Genomic DNA, 23,728 nt, shown 5'->3' with positions numbered 1-23,728 from the left:
CCGGCTGCGTCTGGCCGCGGGACGAGGACCCTGAACCTGAGACTTGCCAGGTAGGCAGTGGCTGGCGAAATAGAGCAGTAATGCCTCATGCAGTTTGTCAGCAATTGTCATTCGTTGCTTGACAGGTTTGGGAGACCCCTGAACCAGAGCAAAGTGGATGTGGGGAGGTAGTTTATCTGCCCAGATGGCGAGGAGATCTGTGTCAGAGAATAGATCGTCGCTGACCAGGGCCCGTAGCCATCTCCAAAGTTGTGAAGGGTTTCCGTTGCCTAGTTGCTCGACGTGGAGCACTTGCCGTATTGCTGTGTCAGTTGAGCGCGCAAGCCAACGTAGAACTGTCTTTTTGGCTAGAGTGTACTGGGTAGCTGAGTCCGAGGCGTCGACCAGGTCAGCAATCAAGTCGTCCTGGTCGTGCAGGTGGGTGATAAGGCACAGACATCTGATTGATTCGTCGAGTTTGAGATGGTCGAACACTTCGTCCACAAATTTGTCGGTGCACTGCCCGAAACGAGCTGTTGTTGCTGCAGTATTCCAGGAGACTGTGTCTCCAGTGTATGTGGCGACGACAGCTGGTCGGGTGGCAGCGTGAAGGTGACACATTGTGGTTGAGCGCGATCCATTGCGATGCGGCTGAGACACCGTAATGTGTCAATTGCAGTTGCGGAAGTTCTACTGGAGCCGGCAGGGGGGCGACAGGTGAGAAAAAGTTAAAAGTTTGAAAATGAGTGCCAGTCTGCCGAAAGCTCGATGTATGATCAGAGCCAGCGCCACCTGTGTTGCAGGGAGGCTGCGGAGGTGCGGGCTGTCCAGAAGCACAGTGTGGGAAATGATGTCGAATGTGGGATGGAATGTGTGAATGTTCACTGTTCATAGTCACTCCACCCAAAACGGTGTGCGGATAAGGTGACTGTCGTGGCACAAACCACTGAGGTGTAGCAATGAGATAGAGGTGGAGGTCAGGCACAGATAACAAGTTATTGTTCCTGTTGCAGGCCGAGGTATCGAAGTAGGAAGGCATTTGCTGATGCTGAACTGAGGCAGACACGGGCGTGGTCGGATGCTGAGGAGGTTGACCTGTGAACGAAGCAGTTCTGGCCACGTGGCAGGAATCCGCGTGTGGTACTGCACAGATTGCGGCATGGCAAACGGTTGTCCTGGCGGTGGTAGGTTATGCAATGGAGCATTTGCAGAAATCGGCATTGATCCCGCCCTGCATGGAGATCCGTAAGAGGTAACTGCACCGACAATGAGGGAGGGCACATGTGGCGGGAACAAAGGCATCCGATAGCCGCAGTCGTGCACACTCCGAACCTCACTTATTGTTGCAGGCATGAAAACGTCCGACGAAATCGGCGTAATCGACGAGTGAGAGGCATCGTGTTGCAGTCCTGGTGGGTGTACATCGCCCGCAACACGATGCATGTCGATCACAAAATCCAGCGTTAGGCGTTGGGCCAAAGCCATTGTTCGAATGTTGTGTTGATGTAATACATGAGAAAATAACCGACGCATAGGCCGTGGGCACAGTAAAACGGCGAAAACAGAATACATCACAACTCGGGGTCACGAGTGAGGTGGACGCTCAGGTGAGATACACCAAACAACACCTTATAATGAGGAGTTCATTTATTTATCTCTTCACACAAGTAAGACTTACAGAGAACTGGACGGCAGAACTACACAAAGATAATGTTTTGCTCAGTTCAATGATGATGCTCAGATCGATACTGGTGTCGATCTCATCAGCACCACCAACTAATTGACAGTACACACAACAGTAACTATATAATGGCTGCTACAATGCTGTATGGTCTACACTTTGATATTATTATTATTATTATTATTAGTGGCAGTTGAAACATACAAAGCATTGGCAGCTGGAGGTCTTCCAATTTCTGCCAGTTCACAACTATGGAGTTCAACAATGAAGTGGTCTACAAACAGCACCCTAACAAATTTTAATTTTGTTGATTCTAAATTGGGGTGCAGGATGTGTATGAAACAAGTGATACTATGGAGAGAAGTGGTGCATAGTTCGCATGTTTTGCAACAAGTGTCTACACTCAGTATTGATCACTAGCTCTCTTTTCTGAGAAGGAGTTTAAGTAGGACTCACAGTGTACTGAAAATTGCATTCTGAAGAGGGAAAAAAAAGTATATCCAACTGTCTCATTGACTCATTGGTTAGAGGTTTAATAAAACAACTGCAGAAACGAAATATCATTTGTCTTTCATCAATGTAAAAAGCAAAGTGTTGAAAGGAAATTCTTTTTCATTCTAATGATTATTTAGGTGTTAATGTTGTTCAGTGATTGTGCAGGTGAGGGAGGGAAGGAAGAGGAGGGGGGTGTGGGATAAATCTAATGTCTGACTGGATTCAGGGATAATTATCTCAGAAATGTTGCGAACTACTGATGTAAGGTGTGTGTCATTTGTAGAAATGTAACGGCCTGTTTACTTCTCAACTTTCACTCTTTTACATTCTATGGTATCATCACTGGAGCAACTCTGTGCCTTCATAAAGAATGCTCTTAAGCCAGAAAGATGTAGTCAAAATGATCTCAGTTGTTAAAGTAGTTGCACAGTTAAAGCATCTCTCAATTCTAACTTTGCCATCCTTGTACATAAACTCTCACCTGCAGTTAATAATGTTGACACACTGAAAAGGGGCAAAGAATACTAGTTAAAAAATGATCTATTCTTCGAAATAATTCCTGTAGCAGTTCTACAGAATGATGTACTCTCTTGAGTTGTTTCTGAAGGTTTCCTTCTCAATAGGCCGCCAGCAGGCTTGAGAAATTTGGGTGATATTTTCTAGATTTCAAAAACTTCGTTCAGACGTACTCCACTTATTCTGTGCTCGGATTCCTTGCAGTAGTTTAAAGGCTTGACCTCTGCACTGTAATACGTGGTTTGTTGTATGTTGTTGTTGTGGTGTTCAGTCCTGAAACTGGTTTGATGCAGCTCTCCATGCTACTCTATCCTGTGCAAGCTGCTTCATCTCCCAGTACTTACTCCAACCTACATCTTTCTGAATCTGCTTAGTGTATTCATCTCTTGGTCTCCCTCTACAATTTTTACCCTCCACGCTGCCCTCCAGTACTAAATTGGTGATCCCTTGATGCCTCAGAACATGTCCTACCAACCAATCCCTTCTTCTAGTCTTCTCCACAATCCTATCCAATACCTCTTCATTAGTTATGTGATCTACCCATCTAATCTTAAACATTCTTCTGTAGCACCACATTTCGAAAGCTTCTATTCTCTTCTTGTCCAAACTGGTTATCGTCCATGTTTCACTTCCATACATGGCTACACTCCATACAAATACTTTCAGAAACGACTTCCTGACATTTAAATCCATACTTGATGTTAACATATTTCTCTTCTTCAGAAACACTTTCCTTGCCATTGATCGTCCACATTTTATATCCTCTCTACTTCGACCATCATCAGTTATTTTGCTCCCCAAATAGAAAAACTCCTTTACTACTTTAAGTGTCTCATTTCCTAATCTAATTCCCTCAGCATCACCCAAGTTAACTCGACTACATTCCATTATCCTCTTTTTGCTTTTGTTGATGTTCATGTTATATCCTCCTTTCAAGACACTGTCCATTGCGTTCAACTGCTCGTCCAAGTCCTTTGCTGTCTCTGACACAATTACAATGTCATTGGCGTACCTTAAAGTTTTTATTTCTTCTCCATGGATTTTAATACCTACTACAAATTTTTCTTTTGTTTCCTTTACTGCTTGCTCAATATACAGATTGAATAACATCGAGGATAGGCTACAACCCTGTCTCACTCCCTTTCCAACCACTGCTTAGCTTTCATGCCCCTTGACTCTTATAACTGCCATCTGGTTTCTGTACAAATTGTAAATAGCCCTTTGCTCCCAGTATTTTACCCCTGCCACCTTCAGAATTTGAAAGAGAGTATTCCAGTCAACATTGTCAAAAGCTTTCTCTAAGTCTACAAATGCTAGAAATGTAGGTTTGCCTTTCCTTAATCTATTTTCTAAGATAAGTCGTAGGGTCAGTGTTGCCTCACGTGTTACAATATTTCTACAGAATCCAAACTGATCTTCCCCGAGGTCGGCTTCTACTAGTTTTTGATTCGTCTGTAAAGAATTTGTGGTAGTATTTTGCAGCCGTGACTTATTAAGCTGATAGTTCGGTAATTTTCACATCTGTCAACACCTGCTTTCTTTGGGATTAGAATTATTATATTCTTCTTTAAGTCTGAGGGTATTTCACGTCTCATACATTTTGCTCATCTTTTCCATCTGAGCTCTTTATATTCATACAAGTCGTTCTCTTTTCTCCAAAAGTCTCTTTAATTTTCCTTTAGGCAATACCTATCTTACCCCTAGTGAGATAAGCCTCTATATCCTTACACTTTTCCTCTAGCCATGCCTGCTTAGCCATTTCCACTTCCTGTCGATTTCATTTTTGAGACGTTTGTATTCCTTTTTGCCTGCTTCATTTACTGCATTTTTATATTTTCTCCTTTCATCAATTAAATTCAATATTTCTTCTGTTACCCAAGGATTTCTACTAGCCCTCATCTTTTTACCTACTTGATCTGCTGCCTTCACTACTTCATCCCTCAAAGCTATCCATTCTTTTTCTACTGTATTTCTTTCCCCCATTCCTGTCAATTGTTCCCTTATGCTCTCCCTAAAACTCTGTACAGGACCCATCTCCTTAAATTCCCACCTTTTTGCAGTTTCTTCAGTTTTAATCTACAGTTCATAACCAACAGATTGTGGTCAGAGTCCACATCTGCCCCTGGAAATGTCTTACAACTTAAAACCTGGTTCCTAAATTTCTGTCTTACCATTATATAATCTATCTGAAACCTGTCAGTATCTCCAGGCTTCTTCCATGTATACAACATTCTTTTATGATTCTTGAACCAAGTGTTAGCTATGATTAAGTTATGCTCTGTGCAGAATTCTACTAGGTGGCTTCCTCTTTCATTTCTTACCACCAATCCATATTCACCCACTACATTTTCTTCTCTTCCTTTTCCTACTATCGAATTCCAATCACCCATGACTGTTAAATTTTTGTCTCCCTTCACAACCTGAATAATTTCTTTTATCTCATCATACATTTCTTCAATTTCTTCATCATCTGCAGAGCTAGTTGGCATATAAACTTGTACTACTGTAGTAAGCATGGGCTTCGTGTCTATCTTGGCCACAAGGTGTTCACTATGCTGTTTGCAGTAGCTTACCCGCACTCCTATTTTTTTATTCATAATAAAACCTACTCTTGCATTACCTCTAATTGATTTTGTATTTATAACCCTGTATTCACCTGACAAAGTCTTGTTCCTCCTGCCACCGAACTTCACTAATACTCACTATATCTAACTTTAACCTATCCATTTCCCTTTTTAAATTTTCTAACCTACCTGCCCGATTAAGGGATCTGACATTCCACGCTCCGATCTGTAGAACGCCAGTTTTCTTTCTCCTGATAACGACGTCCTCTTGAGTAATCCCCGCCCGGAGATCCGAATGGGGGACTGTTTTACCTCCAAAATATTTTACCCAAGAGGACACCATCATCATTTAACCATACAGTAAAGTACTGTATGGTTTGTTGTGTATACTGCTTGAAGTTTTGTGTGTGTGTGTGTGTGTGAGTGTGTGTGTGTGTGTGTGTGTGTGTGTGTGTGTGTGTGTGTGTGCATGTGTGCGTGTGTGCTTTTTTAGTTTTTATAGTCTTTTGTTTTTCTTTGTAAATTTTCTTATCAGATTTCTGTGAATTATGTTGTGACTCATTCTAAGACCAAGTTCCTTTGACTCACATTGTCACTTAGAAAGCAATAGTAAAAAAAAAAAAATCAATCAATAGAACTCGCTTGTAGTGGCTATTTCTTCTTTTTAATCTGCAACTTGACTTTTTCCACATTCCTAAAGGCTCTACCTCATGATGGGATCTACCAAACACTATATGTGGATGAATGAACAGGAGGGAATTCACTGTGCAGCAACAAAAATGTTTGGTTACTTATTCAATAACACATTGTGTCTGGCAGGTAGTAAAACAAATCTTAACACTAATGAGAAATCATTTCCTGAGATGACTCCTATTCTGTAAATGTATATTTAAACAAACAATAGTAGTACATGTAGTACACTAAATGAAGGTGGTTCTTCATTGTTAAATTTATGTACCACTTGTAGTACATGTACTGATATCTATAATATATTTTCCTTAAAATGTAAGGTATGCTGAAGTGAAATTTTATGCCTAATCGTATTTTACAAATTCTGATCATAAGCTTGGATTGTTAAGAAGTGCTCAGGGTCAAGGAATATGGTACTAAGTTTTCTGATGTCATATTTGGATAAGGATTATATGTATACAATAAATCCACTATTATACTGACTCTGTGCTGAAAGTTGATAATGCAAAATATCAATAGTAATAATTAAGGCAAAAAGTCAAAAATAATAATAAGCAATCATGAGTATTGCCTAGTAAAGCTTGATGCTGGACTTTCAAATTGCTCTTATAATTCTGACACAAAATTGTCAATTGACCAATGCAGTGACTGATACCCTATTCAGTTTGGACCACATTTCGTTGGTCAGTTGACTTCACTTTATTGTTTTCCAGTTGTTGTTGTTGTGGTCTTCAGTCCTGAGACTGGTTTGATGCAGCTCTCCATGCTACTCTATCCTGTGCAAGCTTCTTCATCTCCCAGTAACTACTGCAACATACATCTTTCTGAATCTGCTTAGTGTATTCATCTCTTGGTCTCCCTCTACGATTTTTACCCTCCACGCTGCCCTCCAAAACTAAATTGGTGATCCCTTGATGCCTCAGAACATGTCCTACCAACCGATCCCTTCTTCTAGTCAAGTTGTGCCACAAACTTCTCTTCTCCCCAATCATATTCAATACTTCTTCATCAGTTATGTGATCTATCCATCTAATCTTCAGCATTCTTCTGTAGCACCACATTTCAAAAGCTTCTATTCTCTTCTTGTCCAAACTATTTATCGTCCATGTTTCACTTCCATTCATGGCTACACTCCATACAAATACTTTCAGAAACGACTTCCTGACACTTAAATCTATACTCGATGTTAACAAATTTCTCTTCTTCAGAAACGCTTTCCTTACCATTGCCAGTCTACATTTTATATCCTCTCTACTTCGACCATCATCAGTTATTTTGCTCCCCAAATAGCAAAACCCCTTTACTACTTTAAGTGTCTGCTTTCCTAATCTAATTCCCTCAGCATCACCCGACTTAATTCGACTACATTCCATTATCCTCGTTTTGCTTTTGTTGATGTTCATCTTATATCCTCCTTTCAAGACACTACCCATTCCGTTCAGCTGCTCTTCCAAGTCCTTTGCTGTCTCTGACAGAATTACAATGTCATCAGCGAACCTGGAAGTTTTTATTTCTTCTCCATGGATTTTAATACCTACTACAAATTTTTCTTTTGTTTCCTTCACTGCTTGCTCAATATACAGATTGAATAATATCGGGGAGAGGCTACACCCCTGTCTCACTCCCTTCCCAACCACTGCTTCCCTTTCATGTCCCTCGACTCTTGTAACTGCCATCTGGTTTCTGTACAAATTGTAAATAGCCTTTCGCTCCCTGTATTTTACCCCTGCCACCTTCAGAATTTGAAAGAGAGTATTTCAGTCAACATTGTCAAAAGCTTTCTCTAAGTCTACAAATGCTAGAAATGTAGGTGTGCCTTTCCTTAATCTCTCTTCTAAGATAAATCATAGGGTCAGTATTGCCTCAGATGTTCCAATATTTCTACGGCATCCAAACTGATCTTCCCCAAGGTCGGCTTCTACTAGTTTTTCCATTTGTCTGTAAAGAATTCGCGTTAGTATTTTGCAGCCGTGACTTATTAAACTGATAGTTCGGTAATTTTCGCATCTGTCAACACCTACTTTCTTTGGGATTGGAATTATTATATTCTTCTTGAAGTCTGAGGGTATTTCGCCTGTCTCATATATCTTGCTTACCAGATGGTAGTGTTTTGTCAGGACTGGCTCTCCCAAGGCTGTCAGTAGTTCTAATGGAATGTTGTCTATTCCCGGAGCCTTGTTATGAATTGGATTATTGAAATATTTTGCTGCATGTTGCATAAAAACCAATAGTTGGTTATACTTTGATAGGCATGCTGAAAGAAATTATTATCAGGAAGTCTTGTGTGTGGGTGGGTGGTGGCAGGGGTAGGCGACTCCATCTTGTCCCAGTTATGGTAGTTGTAGGAGACCCTAAAATATTAGTGTAAGATCTGAAGAAATCCCTCACAGATGAGATGATTGAAAACTTATGAGCAACTGCTAAATGAGTTACAATGAAGTCCCTGCGCTTGAAATACTCATAAAAGGTAGTTGAGTTCACACAGCTACAAAAAGCTGGGCAAAATGTGAAATTGACAATACTAACTGAGATTTTTTGCGTGAATCTAACAAGGGAAATGTGCCTACTTGTTATCACTGATTTTGTCCACATTTATGGTATGTACAAGGTCTGTTCAAAAAATTCCAGAACATTCTTAATTTTGTGCCAATGGTGTGTTGGAGCGAAAAGTGGTCGGCATCCCTGCACACACCAGTGATTAATGCGTAACTGCCAGAAGTTTCAGTGTTGTTTGTGTGTTTGTTATTATTGAGTGCTGTATTGGGTAGAATGTTGTGTCGCACAATTTTGTAAATTTCGAGACAGATAGAGCAGTGCATGTGCATTAAATTTTGTACGAAACTCAAGAAAATTCTTACAGGGAGACACCAAATGAAGCATGAAACCTACGGTGATGCGTGCTTAAGCTGTATTCGGTGTTATGAATGGTTCACATGATTTAAAAATGGCTGGACGAAAGTTAAAGATGACCCTCATTCAGGGTCCCCTTCGATGTCTACAGAAGACGCTCATGTCAAGAAGGTCTACAAAACTGAGCATGCCAATCAACAACTGACTGTATGAGAGTCTGTAGAAGATTGTAACATTTCAGTTGGATCATTTTGTGAAATCCTGCTGACACAGCATCTTGCAATGCATCGTGTTGCTGCCAAGTTCATCCCACACCTCATGAGTCAAGATCAGAAAGACCTTCGCTTTGCAATCTCTGAAGAGCTTTTGGATCATGTAAATGAGAACAAAATGTCCCTTAATAGAATAGTAACTGGTGATGAGATGTGGGTCTATAGTTATGATGTTGAGACCAGGGTTCAGTCTTCACAATGGGTCGGGAAAGGTTCTCCAAGACCAGTAAAAGCTCATCAGGTCAGGTCAAATGTCAGAGCCATGCTAATTGTTTTCTTTGACTTTGAAGGGTTAGTTCATCATGATTTCGTGCCACAGGGACAAACTGTTAATCAGTGGTACTATGGGAACATGTTGCAATGCCTGCAAGAAAATGTGAGAAGGAAATGGCATGAAATGTGGCTCTTGCATCACAAAAACACCCACACATACATCTCTGTTGGTGCATGATTATTGCCACTGTGCTGCCTCATACTCCGTACTCTACAGACTTTTTTTATTTCCAAAGTTGAAAACTCCATTGAAAGAATGAAGATTTGCAATGGCAGATGAGATAAAAGAAAATTCACAGATAGCAGTTCATGCGATCCAGCAAGAGGTGTACCATGACTGCTTCCGGAAGTGGAAATGGCATTAGGAGCAGTGTATCAATTGTAGAGTAGAGTATTTCAAAGAAGATCATGCACAATAAGTAAAAGGTAAGTTTTTCCATTCGTCTGTAAAGAATTCGCGTTAGTATTTTGCAGCTGTGACTTATTAAACTGGTAGTTCGGTAATTTTCACATCTGTCAACACATGCTTTCTTTGGGATTGGAATTATTATATTCTTCTTGAAGTCTGTGGGTATTTCACCTGTTTCATACATCTTGCTCAACAGATGGTAGAGTTTAGTCAGGACTGGCTCTCCAAAGGCCGTCAGTAGTTCCAATGGAATGTTGTCTATTCCAGGGGCCTTGTTTCGACTCAGGTCTTTCAGTGCTCTGTCAAACTCTTCACGCAGTATCGTATCTCCCATTTCATCTTCGTCTACATCCTCTTCCATTTCCATAATATTGTCCTCAAGTACACCGCCCTTGTATAGACCCTCTATATACTCCTTCCACCTTTCTGCTTTCCATTCTTTGCTTAGAACTGGGTTTCCATCTGATCTCTTGATGTTCATACAACTGGTTCTCTTCTCTCCATGGGTCTCTTTAATTTTCCTGTAGGCAGTATCTATCTTACCCCTAGGGAGACAAGCCTCTACATCCTTACATTTGTCCTCTAGCCATCCCTGCTTAGCCATTTTGCACTTCCTGTCGATCTCATTTTTGAGACGTTTGTATTCCTTTTTGCCTGCTTCATTTACTGCATTTTTATATTTTCTCCTTTCGTCAATTATGTTCAATATTCCTTCTGTTACCCAAGGATTTCTATTAGCCCTCGTCTTTTTACCGACTTGATCCTCTGCTGCCTACTCTACTTCATCCCTCAGAGCTACCCATTCTTCTTCTACTGTATTTCTTTCCCCCATTCCTGTCAATTGTTCCCTTATGCTCTCCCTGAAACTCTCTACAACCTCTGGTTCTTTCAGTTTATCCATGTCCCATCTCCTTAAGTTCCCACCTTTTTGCAGTTTCTTCAGTTTCAATCTGCAGTTCATAACCAATAGATTGTGGTCAGAATCCACATCTGCCCCTGGAAATGTCTTACAATTTAAAACCTGGTTCCTAAATCTCTGTCTTACCATTATATAATGTATCTGATACCTTTTAGTATCTCCAGGATTCTTCCAGGTATACAACCTTCTTTTATGATTCTTGAACCAAGTGTTAGCTATGATTAAGTTATGCTCTGTGCAAAATTCTACACGGCGGCTTCCTCTTTCATTTCTTCCCCCCAATCCATATTCACCTACTATGTTTCCTTCTCTCCCTTTTCCTACTGTCGAATTCCAGTCTCCCCTGACTATTAAATTTTCGTCACCCTTCACTACCTGAATAATTTCTTTTATCTCGTCATACATTTCATCAATTTCTTCATCATCTGCAGAGCTAGTTGTCATATAAACTTGTACTACTATAGTAGGCATGGGCTTTGTGTCTATCTTGGCTACAATAATGCGTTCACTATGCCGTTTGTAGTAGCTAACCCGCACTCCTATTTTTTTATTCATTATTAAACCTACTCCTGCATTACCCTTATTTGATTTTGTATTTATAACCCTGTAATCACCTGACCAAAAGTCTTGTTCCCCCTGCCACCAAACTTCACTAATTCCCACTATATCTAACTTTAACCTATCCATTTCCCTTTTTAAATTTCTAACCTACCTGTCCGATTAAGGGATCTGACATTCCACTCTCCGATCCGTAGAATGCCAGTTTTCTTTCTCCTGATAACGACGTCCTCTTGAGTAGTCCCCACCCGGAGATCCAAATGGGGGACTATTTTACCTCCGGAATATTTTACCCAAGAGGACGCCATCATCATTTAATCATACAGTAAAGCTGCATGTCCTCGGGAAAACCTTCCATGTGGGCATGTAAATTACTGCACTGCTCCACTTCCTCAAGATTTTTCCTATGCGGGCAGTCACTTCCTTAATGAATGGAAAGAAAATTTTCGATTTCACCAGTGCTTGAGCATCACTAGGATTTCTGTGTGGTGGTCTTACCGCTCATTTCACCTCAGTGAATGAATAATCATTCTTGACACATGAGTGGTGAAATTTTTAATTCTGCGTCAAGCACCTCTGATTCACAGATTTTCCTTGCTCTATCAGCCAATGTTTTTATGGTGCCTTGCTTTTGTTGAGGGTGGTGGTTCAAATCCCAATGTAGGTAAAGGTCTGTGTGCGTGGGTTTTTGGTAAACTGTGTGTGGCTAATATTCCCCCTGCCTCCACCTCCTCCTTTGTAAACTGTGTCTTCAGACTGATCCCATTCAGATCTTGTTCCTCCCTGCCATACCTCCACAAAACAAACGTATCATCAATGTAACGAAACTAAATATTCGGTTTCTTGTTCACAGTTTCCAATGCCTGCTCCTTGAATTTTTCCATATAGAAGTTTGCTACAACCAGGCTTAAGGAGCTCCCCACAGTAATACCATCTGCCTGATCATAGAGCTCATTGTTCTATTTGAAATACTTGGTTGTGAGACAACACTTAAACAGTTCTGCAACATTAGGAGGAAAAGTCCGATTTAGCTGTTGCAGCGCTTCATTGAGTGGAGCCATAGGGAATAGCGACACCACGTCACAACTAACTAATATGTCCTCCGGTTGTACCACTATGCTATTTAATTTACTGATAGAATGTACTGAATTTTTGATATACGAATCTGATTGGCCCACATAATAATGTTGTCATGAACTTGGCAATTGAATAGGTAGGGAAACCAATGGCAGTCACTATAGGCATTGGAGGAACATGTTCTTTACGCACCTTCAGCAATCCATAAAGTCTTGGTGTGAGCACAACTGAATTGTACAGGGTTTTCTGAATGCTCTGTTCGACAGAGGGCTTCTTTATTAATCACATAACAGTTCTAAGATCTTTGTCAGTGGGGTCTTTACTTAGTTTCCTGTATGTTTGCCTGTCTAATAAATCGTTAATTTTACTATGATAGTTGGTCACATTCAAAACATTCATTGCATTTCCCTTCATCAGCGGGGAGAATGATAACACTGTCAGCCTCATTCAGGACATCGTGTCGCTATTCACTATGGTTCCACTCAATGAAATGTTGCAACAACTGCTGATTCGGATTTTTCCTCCTGATGTTGCAGAACAGTTCAAGTATTGCCTCATAATCATGTATTTTGAATGGAACGATGAGTTCTATGAACAGACAGATGGTATTGATATGTGGAGCCCCTTAAGCCCGGTTATAGCAAACTTCTTTATGGAAAAATTCGAGAAGCAGGCAGTGGAAACTATGAACAAAAAACTGAATATATGGTTCTGTTACATTGATGATACGTTTGTTTTGTGGCAGCATTGCAGGGAGGAACTGGATTGTTTTCATAATCGGAAGATTCAATTTACGGAGGAGGAAGAGGCAGGTGGAAGATTATGTTTTCTTGATGTAATAGTTTTCAAGAAAGAAGATGGTAGCTTGGGGCGCACACAGACCCTAATCTACATCGGGATTCGAACCACCACCCTCAACAAAAGTAAGGCATCATAAAAACATTGGCGGATAGAGCAAGGGAAATCTGTGAATCAGAGCTGCTAGATGCAGAATTAAAACATCTCACCAGGGCATTGCTCAAGAATGATTATTCGTTACTGAGGTGAAAGGAGTGTTCAGACCACCATGTAGAAATCACAGTGATGCTCAAGTGCTTGTGAAATTTAAAGTTTTCCTGACATTCATTCAGGATGTAACTAACCACATAGGAAAAATCTTGAGAAAGTGAACATCGTGGTAATTTGCACGCCCACACGGAAGATACAAGATCATCTAAAATTACGGATACCACAGAAGACTACACAGAGAGGCCATAGAGTCTCTGAAGCACCCAGGAATTTTAATAAGAAGGAGGGCATGAAATTTGGATTCTGGTGCAGAAGAAGGTGTGTACCAGTCTTCCACCATGGTATGATAGTAACAGCGGACGACGACAATCGACAGAGGCCAGCAGTGCTCATTTATTCAAAACATGTGGCAACACACCTCTGTGGACTTTCGCTGTAATCAGTAGCGAGCCAGGAGGTGACTCAGACATTCAACAAAGCTACGACCCCCTGTGGGGCGGCGGGTGGAATTATTTTAGAATAATTGTTTTGTATTTATTTAATGCTGTTGTTTGCCGTTCTCAACACTGGCTCTCTAACTACAATATTGGCAACCAGAAAGCGATTAGCAAAACGTTAAGCCTGTAATTAGAATTCCTAGTGCCCACTTCATCTGAGAAATACATTTATAGCTACAGCTTATAGCTCTGAGGAATTAGGAGATTGTCTGGGATTCATAATCAAAAACCATTTTCTCTAAAATGTTCACTATATTCTGAAAGTCACAGACCAAAAAGAATCCACACAATCCAACTACCAGAGCAGTTCCGAGTCTAATGCGCTGATGCAACTATAATTGTTCAAATTAAATGTTTAAGTGAATGCTCGCCATAATTTGATGATAATGTTCATCAAACGCCACGCTAAATAATGGTAGAATGTCTGTCCCGCGGCGGCACGTGAAAATACGACATACGCAAACTGAAGATAGATCATTAAAGTCATCCCGGAATTAACACTTCACTCGAAAACGATTTCATGGTTACGCGTATCCCTAGTAACTTATTACGGCATCTGAGGCTGTTTATAGCAATGATACCGACGCGACGCGACTCCTGGCACAGGTGGTGCGCTAATCAGCGTCTGGAGGGAACTGGGGCCTTATTCTCTCACGCAGCATTCGTATATATAAAGCCGCCGTGCGGACGGATAAGGGAACGCCTGATCAAATCCGCTCTCCCGACTAGCCGCTGGGCTAGTAAAGCACCACTTTAAGTTATCGAATAAATCATTGCTTCCTTTGCTGATGGCCGATGAAGCTCTCAATTTAAATGTGCAATCAGCACACAGGTAAGTAATCATAATAAAAGTCTGACATGGCTAAGTCAAATATTTTGGGCGAGAGAATTAATTTAATTACACTACACACAGTAGACGAGCTCTGAACTTGATCTTTGGAGATACGGTATAGGTATAGTTTTATAGTTATTCAGTTGAAACTTCTCACATCTTTATGATTATAGCGGATCTCCCTTCTACTTAAATTTAAACATCCTAGCCTTATTTATTCGCTTACTTAATCTATCTTGCTTCCTTAATTTTTTAAGACAAAAACCAGAAAATCATGAATTTCAACTAAAATTTTAATTTGTGAGATCCAGAATACTGTTTCTACTAAATTTTTATGAAAAAGGAATGTAAATATAAATTTTTAAGTTTCTAGCTCTTTTCTGTTGCGCCAGTCATTTTTACAGAAAACGTCCAAATTTCGAAAATGGTTAAAGTTATTGAACTGATATTCAGTACATATTGATTTAGTATTACTCCTGACATGCTAGAAACATTTCAGGTTATTTACTTGATTTTTAAAGTATTGCGCAACATTTATGACGTCAGAGCTAGTTACAGCGGACTAGGCTGGCACACAATGGAAAGACTGATGTGAATTTTATACGGTGTGAGTAGGCTGCATCCCTACATCACCCTCTACTTAATTTTTTTTTAATGTAAATGGAAAAGAAAAAAAATTAATTACAAAAAGGGAAGCAAGAGTACAGCTTAACTCCGTATGAAAAATTGAAATGTAAACATATAGAAATATTAAAAGAAAGCTTATTACCTACTTCAATTATTTAAATTGCTAGGATGTTCACTGCTTAATAAGCAACATTATCACTTAAAATTTAAGCAAAATCAATGAAACACTTTGGCATACATATTGCCTTAGACAGACAAACACATAAAATATGTAAAATTATGAAAATCTTAAATCCATTAAATACATTTTTACATACACAAATTCAAAGAAAATAACACAGTTATTCATGATACATAAACAGATAATTATATCTTAGCAGTCTTTTCTAAACCTGAAAGAAAATTTCACAAATCATGACAATTTCATTTTTACACACGTTGTTGTAGCTGCTTTGGCTGGCGTTCTACACTTCCAATCACAAGGGTGGAGGAGGGAAAGTTGCTATGGAGTGTGTCCTTTACATTCACTCTAAATTACATGGGGAAAGGGGAGGGGTCACTGTGAGTTGTGTCCAAGTCACTCCACGCTTTCACACAGCTATCAGGCTGCCATTATCTGGTTTGTCCTGTAGAACAAACAAAAAGGGTGCCTCAGACTCTGTTCACTTAATATCTAAGGGTGGGTCACATTGAAATGGGGATATATACATTTTATCTTTCAATATGTTACTGGAACAGTTACTCTCGCAGTTACTTATCTGTCATAAAATCGATAAACAAATGGCTCAAAACGCCGTTAGTCACGTACTAGAGAAAATTTATGCTCAAGTGGTGGTGGTTAGTGTGTAACGTCCTGTCGACAACGAGGTCATTAGAGACGGAGTGCAAGCTCGGGTTAGGGAAGGATTGGGAAGGAAATCGGCCGTGCCCTTTCAAAGGAACCATCCCGGCATTTGCCTGAAACAATTTAGGGAAATCACGGAAAACCTAAATCAGGATGGCCAGAGACGGGATTGAACCGTCGTCCTCCCGAATGCGAGTCCAGTGTGCTAACCACTGCGCCACCTCGCTCGATATTTATGCTCAAGGCATACAATCATAAATCCTATTTAATTTCAATTTATTATTTCTGGGCCAGAACATTGAACCAATGCTCGGTACATTTCTGATACATTTGTGTTTTATTTACTTAGCTGACTCATCTTCGATTACCTTATTCTTAGAGATAGTATGAGTATATTTGATTAGTAGTTATCTTCTCAGCTTCTTTGTACATGTGAGTAACTTGTGGTAATAGTACAGTTCTGAGTGTTCAAAACACACTACGTTTAGTTGACTACTAAATCCACTTATTGGTCCTCTGTTGCTGTGTCAGTTCCACATCTGCAATTATATACTTACTTCATCGAAGTGTATTTATGCTGAGCTATAAATAATGTTTCACGTCTGCCATTATGTTACTCAATTATGTTGCTAGTGTATGTACTTATTTAACACTCACTCTAGTAACATTTAACGCATAGGATAGCACATTTATTTCATATCTATAGTGTATTGCAGCTGATCAGTTGGCTCACGTGGCAATCCATTTCCACTTGATTGAATGCTGAAACCACAGGTAGTCTCTCTCGACCTACCACTAAAGTGCATTAAGTAATTATGGATGAGCGAAATGCTAAATTCCTTAAACCTATAGGACACCATGGGCTACTCTGTCTCATCTAACATAAGGGTACCTATGGTCGCATTCACGCCTCCAACTCATAACCTCAATACGTGTAGGTGTGTCCTGTCACACACTACACCAAATGATGGCCAGCTCTAACCTTATAAATATTTCAAGGACGTGTCCTTCACGTCTCAGCCACAAACACTGTTCAATTCTATTACACTGCCATTCCTTGCTACACAAAGTGAGTTCATTTTTACAACATATCTGCATATTTTTCATAACACTAAGCAATCTCTTTTACTATTAATTAGTTAGCTCTACAGCATACAATAGGTTCCACTGCCACTTCAGATTCTGCTTGTACACGAATTTGTATATCTTTTTAAGCTACTGTTGGTCAACCATTTCCAATAAAACAACAACTTTGTACTTATAATATTACCAGGGTTCTATACATACTTGTTACTCAAATACCTTTGTATCTTGATTACATCATACTTCTCTGTTGTTTATGTCACTGTTAGGTTTGTCACATTAGATATTTTCTTCACTAATCGGTGGATAGAATGGTTACAGAACTCATGGCTTGATAGCCATGACAGAAAATTTTAGTATTCCAAAGAAGGAGTCGAAACTTTGGTGGATAGGAAAGATGAAGAATGAGTGAGACCTGAAAAGGAAAGAAGATCTAACACAGCTGGGACTGCACAGCTGCCACACTGTGTAGAGGTTACAGAACAACCTCCTCCCTACAGAATTCATTCACTACGTATGAATTTCTTTAGGTCGATCTCGTTCCTGAGACCTAATAACTTTTTACTCTTAGGGTACTCTAGCCTATATGCATTGGCATGTGGTTTTCCTATGATCCTGAAAGGTCCTTGGTATACAAACATGAATTTCTTTGTTTCTGCATTTATTTTCTTTGATTTTTCCTTGGTTTTGACAAGGACTAACTGACCTATTTCAAAACTGGTGGGTACAGCTTTTGCGTCATGACGCTTCTTCCTAGATACATGTATTTGGTATGGCTTCCTGAAAAACACTTGGTCAGGTTTCACCTTTAATGGACATTCATAACCTTTGACCACGCCAGGTCGATTTGAAAATACCTTATGATGCCTTTTTAAAACCTGTCTCAGTTCTTCCTTCTGATTAGCTGAAATTTTTTCGATTTCCTGCAATTTAGCTTCTATCTTGTCCAAAATAATTGCTTCTTCTTCTTCTTCTGTGTTTAGCTTACTTTTACTAAGATTAACACCTTCGTCCCAATATCCCCTATTTTTCAGAACTCGTATAGGCAGCTTCCAAGTTTCATCATTAGTTACTACATGTTTATCAATAAAAGGTACCGTAATTACTCTGGTTATGGGCAAGACCAATTTTAACTGGCTTCTTTCAAAGTCAACAACACTCTGATATTTCGACAAGAAATCTATGCCAATTAGAACCTCAATACTGAAATTGTTTACAATTAAGCATGGATGATCAATTAAATTACCATTAATGTTAAAGGGCAGCAAAGCTTCTTGTTTTACCATTTTTGACATCTTGCCAGTAGCACCAATTATTCTTAGTCCTGATACCCTCATTACTGTAAGCTTGTCTTTACCAGGTAATGCATCAAAGAAGGACTGAGATATCGCACTCACCTCACTTCCACTGTCTAAGAGACAACGTACATTGATACCCAACATATTCACTATTATTATAGGGTGGCTTATTCTAATTTGTACAGGTGGTTCCTCAAACTCATCCAATAGTTCCTTTTGGATTTGTCTCCAACTAAAGTGATCGACATCTGTCTTCATTACATTTAGGTCAAAGTGTGTAGGGGTTTCCTGAATTACATTTTCAGCTGCCTTTTCCAGTCGGTCTATTAATTTCAAATCGAAACACCGCACGACTTCATTACATTTAGTTTGCTGAACATGACACAAATTACTGTAGTCTGAGCGATTCTGCGCCTCCAGACCGGGCATAACACTAGTTACAGCTAAACCACTTTCACTATTATTGTCGGGTTCCTTCTCCAGTGACAACTGGTCACAGCTACTGGGTTCATCGACCCCCAACAGGCTATCCTCTACATTCTTACTTACCTCTTGTCCTAAATCTATTAGTACAGTATCAACATCCTGCACAGGCACTTTAGATAAGAGCACATCATCCTCATCGTAAATATAAGCATGAATTTCTTCTGCTTCTTCACCTGACAAAACAGTATTTTGTAGCTCTTCCCTACCGTTACACTGCTGCGCCTTCTCTTTCTCTTCCCACTTAGAAAGCGTCTCTAACACGGTATCTATCAAATACTGTGAGTGATCTAATATTTCTGCTGTATCCTTAGATGCTACCGACCCCTCATCCACATGTTCAGTCTGAGTGTTCTGATCTGTCTTACCAATTACTGTAATTACTGGCTTGGGAAAAGTAACCGCCTGGTGAGCGCCAGTGTCCTCATAGACGGGAACTAGTTTTCCTGCCTCAGCCTACTACTGTTTCCTTTATTTCCATTATAGTTAACTGGCACAGCATTGCTTTCCGCATTGTTGTTTATCTGCATAATTTTGTTCGGAACAAAATTATTATCATTTGTATGCCATTGTTGGTTCTGATAATTATTTCTCCAATTCCTACCTCTCTTAGGATGGCGAACACCTACTGTTCTGATGTTTACATTGCCATTCTGCTCGTTCTTAAAATTACTACTAGTGTTATTACCATTTCTGTTATTACGTGCTTGCTCCTCATTGGCAGCAACACGCTCTACACATTCCAAATATTCAATGAAACGATCCAGATTGTCTCTAGGGGCATATATAATTCTAGTTTGCCAATACCATGGCAGTTTGGCTTCAAGACCTAGTATTATCATTTCAGGTTTTAGCTTTTCAGCCAAATGTGACAAACGTGAGATCCATGACCTAGCAAACTCTTTAATAGATTCCTTGCCTGCATTGAAGCATTTTCTACTCCAAAATTCTCTCAACACTTCATTTTGCTTATTACTAGACCAATACTCATTAATGAAAGCTGTTTTAAATTCCGCTAATGTTTTACACTTCAACATAACATCAGCTGACCAACGCATGGCGTCACCTGCTAAATGGCTTCTAATAAATGAGATTTTCTCTCGTTCAGACCAAGTTGGTGGAATCACATCTTCAAAATCATTCCAGAAATCTAGCGGGTGGATATTTTTATCTGGATCGAACCGCAAGAACTGCCGACACCCGATAAAAGTGGCATTTGCAGCTACAATTTGTTGCATACTACCATTACCAGAAGTTACTGAAGCTACTTTACTCTCAATGTTAGCAATGTTAGTACTAATATTTTCTACTTTCATTTCAGCATTATCTACTCTTTGCACAATATGAGTAGTATCAGTTTTGATTGCATCTACTTCTGCTTGACATTTGTTTACTTTTATATTAACATCTTTAAACCTATCTGAGCACAGTTCAGATTCCGCCTCGATCTTTTCTGTTAACTTGTGCTCCAGCTTCGCATCTTCCATTTGGAAGTCTCTGCGAACCCCAGCAACTTTGGATTTTACTGTTTTATACATTTCAGAAAATTGTTGAGCAACCTTTTTCTTAATATCCTCATGATTGTAATCAATTTTATAATTCAAACTGTCCAGATCCTCTTTCAACTTATTGCAACCAGCCTTGAAGGTATTGTCCATTACCTCCAATCGTTTATTAAAATTAGTTTGGCTGGCCACAATCTCATACTTTAATTCAGCTGTCATTTTAGCATTACTAGGTGACATTTTTGCATTACTGGCAGCTATTGCTTGTAATATTACATTTAAATCAATAGCCCCAGTATCTTTGGGTTGCTCACTAGCTGGCTTTTTATCACACTCAGGTGACGAAAAACTAGCTCCAACACCAGACTCATCAAAACTAAATGAAACTTCTGATTGATCAGTCATATCTAACTTATCCTTTTTAAACTCTACCACCTCTGATGACTGTTTTGTTTTTAACTCATCAGATAAACTATCGTCCAATAAATTAACAATTTCTGATTTCTGCTTTACTACAGGGGTCTCTATTATTGAATCATTGCCCCTTTTCACACTACTGTCAGGAGACAATACTTCATATTTCACTTTAACATTACTATTTTCATGCATATTTACATTTGAACCGTTGTCTGGCTCGTCACTGGATGTCTGAAACCAACGCCAACAGACAAACTCTACCTTGCTGGGATTGCACCTCCTGCAGTGCGAAGAGAAGCGGCAGCCTATAGTGAAAGAGCGAGGGCTGAGATGGCAGAGAGCCGCCTCCTCCACAAAACTCAACCAGCCACCAAACTCTTGAAATCTAGACGTAGTTTTCTCAGAGCAACCGAAGATTTTAGCGACCAACCTGGATCTAGGGTGGAGAGATGGAAGCAGTCGGGAGAAGGGCACTGGATGGAACCAAAGGAAGAATTGGCACCAGGTTACGATGAGGACTGGGTGGTCTGGAGATCACTAAACAGGCTACGCACCAACACTGCACGGTCAAGAGATAACCTTCTGAAGTGGGGATATTCTACAACATCTAATCTCTGCGACTGTGGAGAGGTGCAGACGACCCAGCACATGTATAACTGCCCTGAAAGTCCTTCACACTGCACTTTAGAGGATCTGATGTTGGCAAACCCAAATGCTGTCGACGTAGCCCGCTTATGGGCCAAATGCCTATAACATTTTGTTTCTGTGCACACACACGAATAAAAAAAAAATCGTTGTCTGGATTTACGGTTCCCTCACCAGACATAGTTTTTGATTCAAGTTTAACCTCAGTTTCTTCTGGCGGTTCCATCGCTGACAGTCTTTTAGTGGTGCACGACATATGGCGTTGCCAGTGTGGTGTACCAGGATTACTGATGAGACGCGGCGCGTTGAATTGCAGACGGCACTTGGACCGCTGCTGTGTGTTTGCGTGGCCCGCAACTGCAGGTGCGGCTCCGGTTGATCCGGCGGACAACTGCGGTGAGGCAAAACTGGCTTCTCGCGATGCCGGCAGCGCCGCTAGACTCAGTGCCAGCTCCGTCAATCCAGATGCATTGTTAATCCAATTGCGTCATCCACATACACACATAACACTATCACTGTTCTATTACTCAGTTTCGTGTCGCATTTCACTCCCGATCCGATTATTTAAAAATCACTTTCACTTTTACTCAGTTTCTTTCCCGGCCGATTAGCAACATATGTGGGGCGGCGGGTGGAATTATAGAATACTATGTTTTGTATTTATTTAATGCTGTTGTTAGCCGTTCTCAACACTGGCTCTCTGGCAACCAGAAAGTGATTAGCAAAACGTGAAGCCTGTAATTAGAATTCCTAGTGCCCACTTCATCTGAGAAATACATTTATAGCTACAGCTTACAGCTCTGAGGAATTAGGAGATTGTCTGGGATTCATAATCAAAAACCATTTTCTCTAAAATGTTCACTATATTCTGAAAGTCACAGACCAAAAAGAATCCACACAATCCAACTACCAGAGCAGTTCCAAGTCTAATGCGCTGATGCAACTATAATTGTTCAAATTAAATGTTTAAGTGAATGCTCGCCATAATTTGATGATAATGTTCATCAAACGCCACGCTAAGTAATGGTAGAATGTCTGTCCCACGGCGGCACGTGAAAATACGACATACGCAAACTGAAGATAGATCCTTAAAGTCATCCCGGAATTAACAATTCACTCGAAAACGATTTCATAGTTATGCATATCCCTAGTAACTTATTACGGCATCTGAGGCTGTTTATAGCAATGATACCGACGCGACGCGACTCCCGGCACAGGTGGTGCGCTAATCAGCGTCTGGAGGGAACTGGGGCCTTATTCTCTCGCGCAGCGTTCTTACATATAAAGCCACCGTGCGGACGGCTAAGGGAACGCCTGATCAAATCCGCTCTCCCGACTAGCCGCTGGGCTAGTAATGCACCACTTTAAGTTATCGAATAAATCATTGCTTCCTTTGCTGATGGCCAATGAAGCTCTCAATTTAAATGTGCAATCAGCACACAGGTAAGTAATCATAATAAAAGTCTGACATGGCTAAGTCAAATATTTTGGGCGAGAGAATTAATTTAATTACACTACACGCAGTAGACGAGCTCTGAACTTGATCTTTGGAGATACGGTATAGGTATAGTTTTATAGTTATTCAGTTGAAACTTCTCACATCTTTATGATTATAGCGGATCTCCCTTCTACTTAAATTTAAACATCCTAGCCTTATTTATTCGCTTACTTAATCTATCTTGCTTCCTTAATTTTTTAAGACAAAAACCAGAAAATCATGAATTTCAACTAAAATTTTAATTTGTGAGATCCAGAATACTGTTTCTACTAAATTTTTATGAAAAAGGAATGTAAATATAAATTTTTAAGTTTCTAGCTCTTTTCTGTTGCTCCAATGATTTTTACAGAAAAACGTCCAAATTTCGAAAATGGTTAAAGTTATTGAACTGATATTCAGTACGTATTGATTTAGTATTGCTCCTGACATGCTAGAAACGTTTCAGGTTATTTACTTGATTTTTAAAGTATTGCGCAACATTTATGACGTCAGAGCTAGTTACAGCGGACTAGGCTGGCATACAATGGAAAGACTGATGTGAATTTTATACGGCATGAGTAGGCTGCTTCCCTACACCCTCTTGAAAATGTCGTCCGCAGATGGTGACAAAACATCGGATTTTGAAGTGAAACCCCTTAGCCCATTTCATAATAGCCCAGAATATTTTATTAATTGAAGCAGCAATCTTACAAAGACTCAAGTCAATGA

This window comes from Schistocerca nitens, chromosome 1 (genome assembly GCF_023898315.1).
Source record: "Schistocerca nitens isolate TAMUIC-IGC-003100 chromosome 1, iqSchNite1.1, whole genome shotgun sequence".
NCBI lineage: Eukaryota > Metazoa > Arthropoda > Insecta > Orthoptera > Acrididae > Schistocerca > Schistocerca nitens.
The sequence above is the reverse complement of the archived record's forward strand: the minus strand, read 5'-3'. Positions refer to the sequence as shown.